The 9,021-nt window shown below is 42.5% G+C and overlaps 1 long non-coding RNA gene across 1 annotated transcript; it reads left to right on the forward strand.

Moving 5' to 3' along the window:
* The first annotated feature begins 7,174 nt into the window (after positions 1–7,174).
* Positions 7,175–9,021, forward strand: LOC134459095 (uncharacterized). The gene is made up of 3 exons (XR_010036765.1): positions 7,175–7,642; positions 8,263–8,359; positions 8,523–9,021. It is a non-coding gene; the product is annotated as an uncharacterized LOC134459095 (long non-coding RNA).

A 9,021-nucleotide genomic window follows, 5' to 3' on the forward strand; every position in this document is an offset into this window, starting at 1 on the left:
GTGCTTTCAAAATACAAAATGTTTTGACGTGTGAGGTCTTCAATTTAATCTGAAGAACAGTTCATGGCCCCATGGTTTTTCTGCAATTGAATAAACGTTAACAACAGATTGTAAGTATGCAGCCTTCTCTCAATAAGAACAATCCGCCCGTGTCCTGCACCTTGACATGGGATATACACAATTTTGCCATCTTCACCGCAGCAGGTAGCGATTTCCCCTTAGCACTCACAAATAAATGATAAATTAAGGTCGGATCTATGGTATTCCTGTTATCGGTATTGCCGAGTCATCCAATGAGTACTATACTGCCGTGCAATACTAGAACGCAGTAACTCAAAATGGTCGAATTTTTTTTTATATCGGAAATCGGTTCTAAACTACCTCATTTGTCTTGTGTCCAAAAATGGTGGTTCAACACCGTCCCGTTTTGGAGAAAACTCATTTTGAAAGTGCAAAAATGACCCAAAAAAGGTTAAACAAAAACGCAGTAAGTCGGCGAGTTACTGCTGCACGTTCCAATGGGACTGGTTTGGGAGTAGACAGTAATACAAGCTAAGAACGCAGTAACTCCTGCAGTAACTCCATTTTGTGGCAGTAATACCAGCCAAGAAAGCAGTAACTCTGTTTTTTGTGGCAAAAAGACACATAAATGTTGTTTTTTTGGGGTTTTTTTGTGTGCATTAAATTTCTATCCTAAACAAGCATTACCAGGAAGTGTCACCACCAATTTACCGACAACACAGTTGTCGCGCCATATGGAAAACTTTGAAGCCTTTTTTCTCAGTTTGCCGTTTTCAGAGTTACTGCGTTCTAGTATTGCACGGCAGTATACTCCCACTACATTGCTGTTGACAAGTGCAGACTGCCAGCATTATCGTGAAATATTTATGACCATTTAAAATTTTCATTATTCGTAATTGCCATTTTAGATAATAATTAGGTCCTTGTATACAGAGTTAAAGATGCATGCATCATTGGAACATGAAGAAGAGTTGTCATCAAGGACACATGCACGCACGCACACATGCACACATGCAAGCATGCAGACCACACATGCACACATTTACGCACAAACACATGCACCAACATGGACACACATACACATGCACACACACGCGCGCACACACACGCGCGCACACACACACACACACACACACACACACACACACACACACACACACACACACACACACACACACACACACACACACGCACACACACGCACACTGATCTTTCTTTTCCCTATTGTATTTCACTCACACACACACACACACACACACACACACACACACACACACACACACACACACACACACACACACACACACACACACACACACACACACACACACACACACAGATTACATTGGCATATTATCTGTCTTTCTTTGTCATTGTCCCCCAACACGCACGCACACAGGCACACATGCATGCACGCACACACACACACACGCTTGAATGCTATTGGTGCGCCCTGTAGCTGACTTTTGCTCACCCTCCCCCCACTGTCCAGTGCTCTGGTAGGGAACGCGAGGCGTGAAACAAAATGACATTTTCTGCACAATTAAAGCAGACTCGGCCCTGAGCACAGCAACAGAAGACACTCACACACACACACACACACACATACACCCTCTTCTCCGCCGAGTATAGCAGCCATTGAGCACAAAGACCCACACGAGCAGCGTCTCGTTTCACACACATAATGCTATTGTGATTAAGATCCCCCCCCCCCACCTCCACACACAACAAACATACACATGCATGCACACACACACATATGCAGTTGCACACGGATACACACACACATGCACGCACTTACAGACGTACATACGCACGCAATCACGCAATCACGCACGCACGCACGCACGCACGCACGCACGCACGCACGCACGCACGCACGCACGCACGCACGCACACACACACACACACACAAATGTTAATTTGAGTACATACCTAGCATGTGAATTGGATGTAAAGAAGGCCTACATTATGTTATACTTTGCAGATGCTTTTATGCAAAAAGGACTCACAATTAAGGTAATCAAATCAGGGAACAGAAAATGACTTACAATTAAGGTAAACAAATCAGGGAACAGTAAAGAAATGGGATAGCAAATAAATGGACTGCATAATATGTTGACAGGAAAGCTGACAAAAATTATATTACAGAATGATTTTACATGAAATAAGCACAGACAAATTGCAAAGACGCAAACTACCACATTCTGAGTAACGATACAGACAGAGATAAAATGATGTATAACAAAATAACAATGACAATTGAATGAAAATATGTAAACAAAATGGACAAGAAACAATAATAATGCTAAACTGTTAACTATCACAGTGAATTATAGTTTTGTGCTTCTTGAAACAAAGCTCTCGTAGCATAGTAAACTAGCGCCACCCACTGGCGGCAAAAATGTTTTGCCTGCGACTGGTCTAGCCTCGATCCGTCGAAGTGGTCTGCCACATTGCCCTGAATCTGGCATAACCAATCACAGCGTGAAGATTTGTTTTGAATCAAAGCGGGCGGAGTTTTCAGAGAGTGACGACTAAGTTTGCAACGCTGGGGAAAACACAACAACAAGAATGATTGAACAGCTCTCGTTTGACGTCAGTTTTGGAATAATTACACTTGAGGTTTTCATTGAAACGTGTTCAGGAAGAAGTTCTACGCTCATTCATTTTTAAGAAGGACTTTTTCGTTGTTTTACCGACAGGCTATAATACGTGGATTCACGTTCTTTGATGGTAGTAATTGTCAGTTGCGCTGATTGGTCAGAGCCTTGGCCTATAGGCACAGACACGGTTTGAAAGACAACGGGTTGTTCTCATGAACAATCTTCGGATGTGTTGTTCATTGGGGACAGACTAAATTATGCACATACATCCAATTTTACATTTAGTCTGGTTTGTCAGGCAACTGCTCTCACAGAGAAGCGTACTTAACAATTGATTTCATCATCAAAAGGCAACACTTGATACTGTATGCTGTATATAAACCTGTATTATAAACATAATGTCATATGTGTCAGATATTGTGTTCCATAGTAAATATAACGTGCGACATATTATAGTAGTTTAGAGTAAAAGTAAATCATGCTCACCTTCTTCTCTGTAATAGGTCAGTCATTACAATAAGACTGCACAAAGATGACTCGCACAAGCAGCCATTGAAGCAAACGCAAACATACACAGGCAAAGAGAGGCACACACATGTGAACGCACACACACACACACACACACACACATGCACATGTATGCACGCACGCACACTCGCATACACACACACACACACACATAAGTGTGCCTCTGACAGGAAGCAGCTTTGCACACATTTATTTACATTTCGATAAAACAAGAGGTTTAGGGGGGGAAAACACTCGATGCGTATAGACATAGTGGGGGAAATAAAAGGGGAGAAAACGCAAACATGGTTCGTCTAATGCATTTACACTCTCAATGGGTAATTAAGCATATATTTTATCGATGTTCATTTAAGACAATTAACACACCATGGTCCTTGAATTTAACTGCTCATTGGATTTTATTGCTGAGCTGAAGACTGTGTGTGTGTGTGTGTGTGTGTGTGTGTGTGTGTGTGTGTGTGTGTGTGTGTGTGTGTGTGTGTGTGTGTGTGTGTGTGTGTGTGTGTGTGTGTGTGTTTGTGTGATTTTTCATTTGCATCTATGTGTGTGTGCGTGTGTGTGTATGCATGCGTGCGTGCGTGTGTGCGCGTGCGCGTGTGCATGTGTATGTGTATGTGTGAATCTGTGGTCCCTTGCAAATGTGTGCACAAAATCCATAGCAGTAGCAGTTCTCTTAGAGCAGCACTGCTGAACTGCTCGTAGTCCAGGCTGTTAAATTGCTGATAGCCAAGGCAGTTTTTTATCTGCTCTTTTCCTCCTCCTCTCACACCTTCTCAGGTGTCACTCATGCAGTAGGCTACTTTTGGTATCAGTGGCAGGCCAGTCATGCATCAATCCCTGTAGCCTTTCCATCACACTGAATGAAAATGAACTTCATTTGTTTGGTAAGATAGAAGTTAATGGAACAAAATGTAGGCCCTACTATATTAGTTTGTAAAACAATTCATTTGTAAAACACATATTCTCCATTTGATTTGTATGTCCAGCAAATATTCTAACCTCTTTTTGTAGTTTTTTTTTTACATGTGTGCTCTTTGTCTCTGCTGAATGTTTGGTTGGAGATTTGTTGGATGATGTCAGGAGAGAGGAGGGGGCAATACAGTGCTCTGGTGCTCTGTGGAGAGTGTGTGTTTGTGTGACCAATTTGCGAGGGGCTCCAATAATCAGACATCACAATTGTTCACTGTCTTGGCCAGCTCTAAGCACTACTCACAGAAACACACACACGCACGCACGCACGCACGCACGCACACACACACACACACACACACACACACACACACACACACACACACACACACACACACACACACACACACACACACACACACACACACACACACACACACACACACACACACACACATACATTCACCGAGATTAAGAGAGAAGAACACAGATGTTGTGAACCAGAACGAAACAACAATAGAAAAAGTGTCTCTGGCTAGCGTTGTAACACCATCCGGGCCGACGAGTAAGGTTCCAGCTCAAGCCCATTGAGAGGGGAGAAACAGGATCAAACCAATTAGATTTGTAATAGAAGCAGCACTCCTACAACACTGGGGTCAAGGCCTTGTCTGTGACGGAGCACGGGACCAGACCTTGTGGCACGACGACCACGACGACATAAAAGTATTTATGTGGCCAATCTTCATTGTGGCGTGGGCTGAAAGATGTCTCAGGATAACATTGCTATTGATCCCCAAAGAGCACCGGCCTTGCACAGCACACAAGAGGTCAGCGGGAGATGGCCATATGTTTCGGATTGTTTCTTGGTTAAAGTGATGACCTGACCTGTGCTGTGGACAGAGCACTCTCACTGAAAAAAACGGGTACAGTATGTTTTTGAAAGTGTCTGTGGGATGTTGTTGTTTTTTTTACTGGATGGAGTTAGGGAGGTATCCAATGCTGCAGAGATACAAGAAACATTTTCGTCAATGTCTCTTTTCAACCTCAATGCATGTTCTCACCATGTCCAGACAGTACATTTTTACGTAATTCATGTGATGACTTGCAGCCAACTGAAGATGCAATCTCCTCTTGTAATTGTTTTGTCAATGGATTTTCATCAGCATAAAGAGGAATTCCTGCCGCAATGCTTTTTTGTTGAATCTTATTATTTATTTTATGCTGCACAGTTGTTGTCTAGCTTAAAGCTTTTTCATACCCTTCATGTGAGACCAGATACAGATACATTTGGAGTGTTTCACACGTCCTGGCTGTTGATTTGGTTCGTGATGTGGCAGGAAATTGGGGAGATTAAAATGAAATGAATCAAAACGGCCGGAAAAAGTGCATCCACATGAAAGATGGGTGATATTACGGGATGGAATGTACAGAGAGAATTTCATGTGTAACTGAGAAACGTAGGGTGTGAATGGGTCCTTCGGGACCCAATGGAAATGCTCATTCACATCAGCAATTGTTTAGCACTAAACTGAGGTTCCGCATTCATTTGTCCTTGTAACAATGTAAAGTACGACTCCATAAAGTTAGACAAAGAGCAAGTCACACACAACATTCGGGCCTGAATCAATCCACCCTGGCTTCCTGATTTTATTTTTGGCAGCCTGCAATCGTCTACATTGCCTAGTACCGAAGAAGCTCTCGCCATTTCCACATCAAACCGATGCATGTGTCTGCTGTGATGTGACAGGAGGAGGCTGTGATGTGGCACTCTCTGTGTCATTTTAGTGTCACTCTGGACACAGGGGGTCATGCGATGTAGGCACAGGGATGAACCTGTGTGTGATGTATGTTCAGAGATTGGGGGCTCACAGGGGTTGAGATGTGTGCTCAGACTCAGAGATGGGGATGTGTGTGTGTGTGTGTGTGTGTGTGTGGCTCCTAATGACTTTTCTGTCCTGCACAGCTGCGGGATCAGAGGGGGGATCAGAGGCGAGACTGTGGAAGGGGCCGACGCCTCCAACGCTCTCAGGTGCCTTTGATCCATCCTGGGACGTGCACTTCTGATCACAGCACACATGCGCACACAGATACACGCGCAGAGACGCACACACGCACACATGCACATACACAGAAAGTCTCTTCGTTTTCTTGTTCTTGTTCTTGCTCTTGTTCCTCTCTCTCTCTCTCTCTCTCTCTCTCTGTCTGTCCCTCCCTCTCTGTCTCTCCAGATTTTTCTGGATGTCGTGTCTTTCTGTCAGGAATATATGATGAAGGGGTGTGTGTGTGTGTGTGTGTGTGTGTGTGTGCGTGTGTGTGTGCGTGTGCATGCGTGCCTGCGTGTGTTTGTGTGTGTGTGTGTGTTGACCGACAGGTCAGGACGCCTCCTCCGCTGTCAGCTTTGAAGGAACGCCAGACACAGTCATGAAGTCTTGATAAAAGGTAGCACCTTACATTTGTCCATAGCAGTGATGTGACATAACCAACCAACACCCATCGCACATTGCAATAGGCCTCAGTACAGTAGAGGGTCATTTTGTTGAGGAGCGAAGGGGAGCATTTAACATTGACTGGATGATATAATTAATTAGAAAAGCAGAATAACTATGCTAAACATGTGGCTGTAAAATCCAAACATAAGTTCATCTGAGTAAAAATATTAGTAGATCATTATATTTTTTCTTTCATGAATAGGCCATAGCATAGCATCATTTTACCTAATATGTCATTAGGAACAGTGCACGACCGATTTCATTTATAATATGTATGCAGTATATCAGTATACAGTATTGATTACATTACACTGTTTTGAACAGGAGCGGAGTGGGAGGACTTTTCCCACCGTGACAATTTTCCCCTTGGCGGCCCTTTTTAAAAAAAAAAAAAAAAAAAGAAACCCAAAGCGAACAACATGGTTTCCTATCCAAAAACATAAAAACCACGAAATCTGCTGTCGTACTACATGTGGACATTAGTGTTGTCAAAATATCAACCTGAAGTGGAGAATTGTAGCCTACACCTTGATGAAATGCACAGCTAGTGGTGTAGTCTACGTAAAACACAGGTATACACAGCCATTTCAAAATTTCAGGGATTACAGTATCCATCATTTGCATTGACGTCACAATATTACGTAATCGATTTTGCTGGACGGCAGAAGTACACATTCGTACATAGGAATTATATGCAGACGAAGACAACTTTGACCATAAAATACCAAAGAAACACGTAGTTCTTGTATTTTTTTTAAACGGGATATGTACCTGGCGTTATCAGGCTAGGTTGGCCACGGTGGATGTGTTCAAATCATAGATTTATTCAAATGTATTCTGCTCCACTAGATGGCATAACGGGGACGGGCGGTACGACAAACTGGGAGAAGAAGAGAAAGTTGTTGCTTGCTTCCAGCCATGAACTTACTCTGCCTGCGATATATTTTTTTATCCCGTGTTTATTTTCTTCAGTAAAGTTGTGAACTTAAACCAAACCTCTGCATTGGCAAAATAAGCACATTTATGCACCGTTTCTTCATTGGTGGCTGGGCACCGCGGCTGCATCCTCTTCTTCGTGGCATGGCACAGGTAAGATAATGCTGCTAACCTAACTTACTAGGCTACAAGACGCACGGTACATTTTGTGTCAGGCATTTCGCAAAGTGGTGTTTTGAATAGCATATATTTTCATCTCAGATGTATCTTGTAGGTTAACTTGAATTCTCTCGCTTCGTTTCATCCAAGTGGATTTCATTGTTGTTTAGCCACGTCTGCACAATGTAGGCTATTGTGAAATATAATTATATATCTTATCTTCTGTTTACATGTCCAATATGTTCATTTGTACTGTATTATTATTGACCACTTATGTTACCAGTCCATCACTGCTACCTGTCCTGTCTTGCACTTTCTGTCTGTCTGTAATTGTCAGTCCTGTCTATGTCCTGGCATGGTAGAGAGAAAACGTCGTTTCCCTTGTATGACCATAAGTAAAGTGACAATAAAAGCTGACTTGACATACTTCAATGTTTCAAATCGGTGTTGCATTACATTGCACATGTAGAAACACATCGGACAGAATGTCGGTTACATACTTTGATTAAATAATTTTGATTTGATTAAATAAATCATTTGAAAAGATGACCTTCACAAGAGAAAGAAAAGCACAACAAACCTGTTATTTATCTTTTATTGTTTTTATTGTTTAGTAATTGCAGGTTCATCAGTCAGGTGGTCAGCACCCAAACTAAAACATGAGTCATGGTGGCCAGGATGACGTCCAAGAATAGCATCCCAGCAGCACAGGTAAATACATGACTAGTAAGTTGGGATGAGTGTTATTTTCTGACATTTTAATTCAGACAATATTGCCAAGGGAATTAATTATTCAGTACTGTACCAGTACATTACAATGCATGGCTAGATTCATTTTAAATAGCATGTTTGTCTTTTCTTTTTTTCTAATTAGATGGGGGAGCCAACATGAAGAGGTGTCCAGAGAGGCTTCTTCCTCTTTGGCTTTGCAGCAGCACCAGGACCTCACCATCAGTGATGCTGTTCCCCTCATCCATCGGGCCTACCCTTACATTCCTCCCCTGATGCACTGATCACCTGTACCAGTTGTTGGAGTTTTCAGAAGGGCTCTAAATTAACTTTTGACGTTTATTCACTAGTAGCCAAAATGGCTAGTATGTTAATCTCCAAACATACCGGTACATTAAATAATGGGTCAAAGTGCCAAGTATGTTTTCTTTTCTACCAGCAAAAAAATTCCCAGCATTTGGCTGGTTGGCTGGTGAGCCCTGGTTGTCATTGATGGTGAGTAGCTGTGATAATAAATAACTGAAATGATGAAGTCCATCCAGACATGTCTTGCTTATTTTATTGTACTAATACAACAACGTAGAACATTTTCTGTGAAAGCCCAACTGGGAAACTCCAACTCCCATTGACATTGTGACACAGCA

The sequence above is a fragment of the Engraulis encrasicolus genome, chromosome 11 (genome assembly GCF_034702125.1).
Source record: "Engraulis encrasicolus isolate BLACKSEA-1 chromosome 11, IST_EnEncr_1.0, whole genome shotgun sequence".
Classification (NCBI taxonomy): domain Eukaryota; kingdom Metazoa; phylum Chordata; class Actinopteri; order Clupeiformes; family Engraulidae; genus Engraulis; species Engraulis encrasicolus.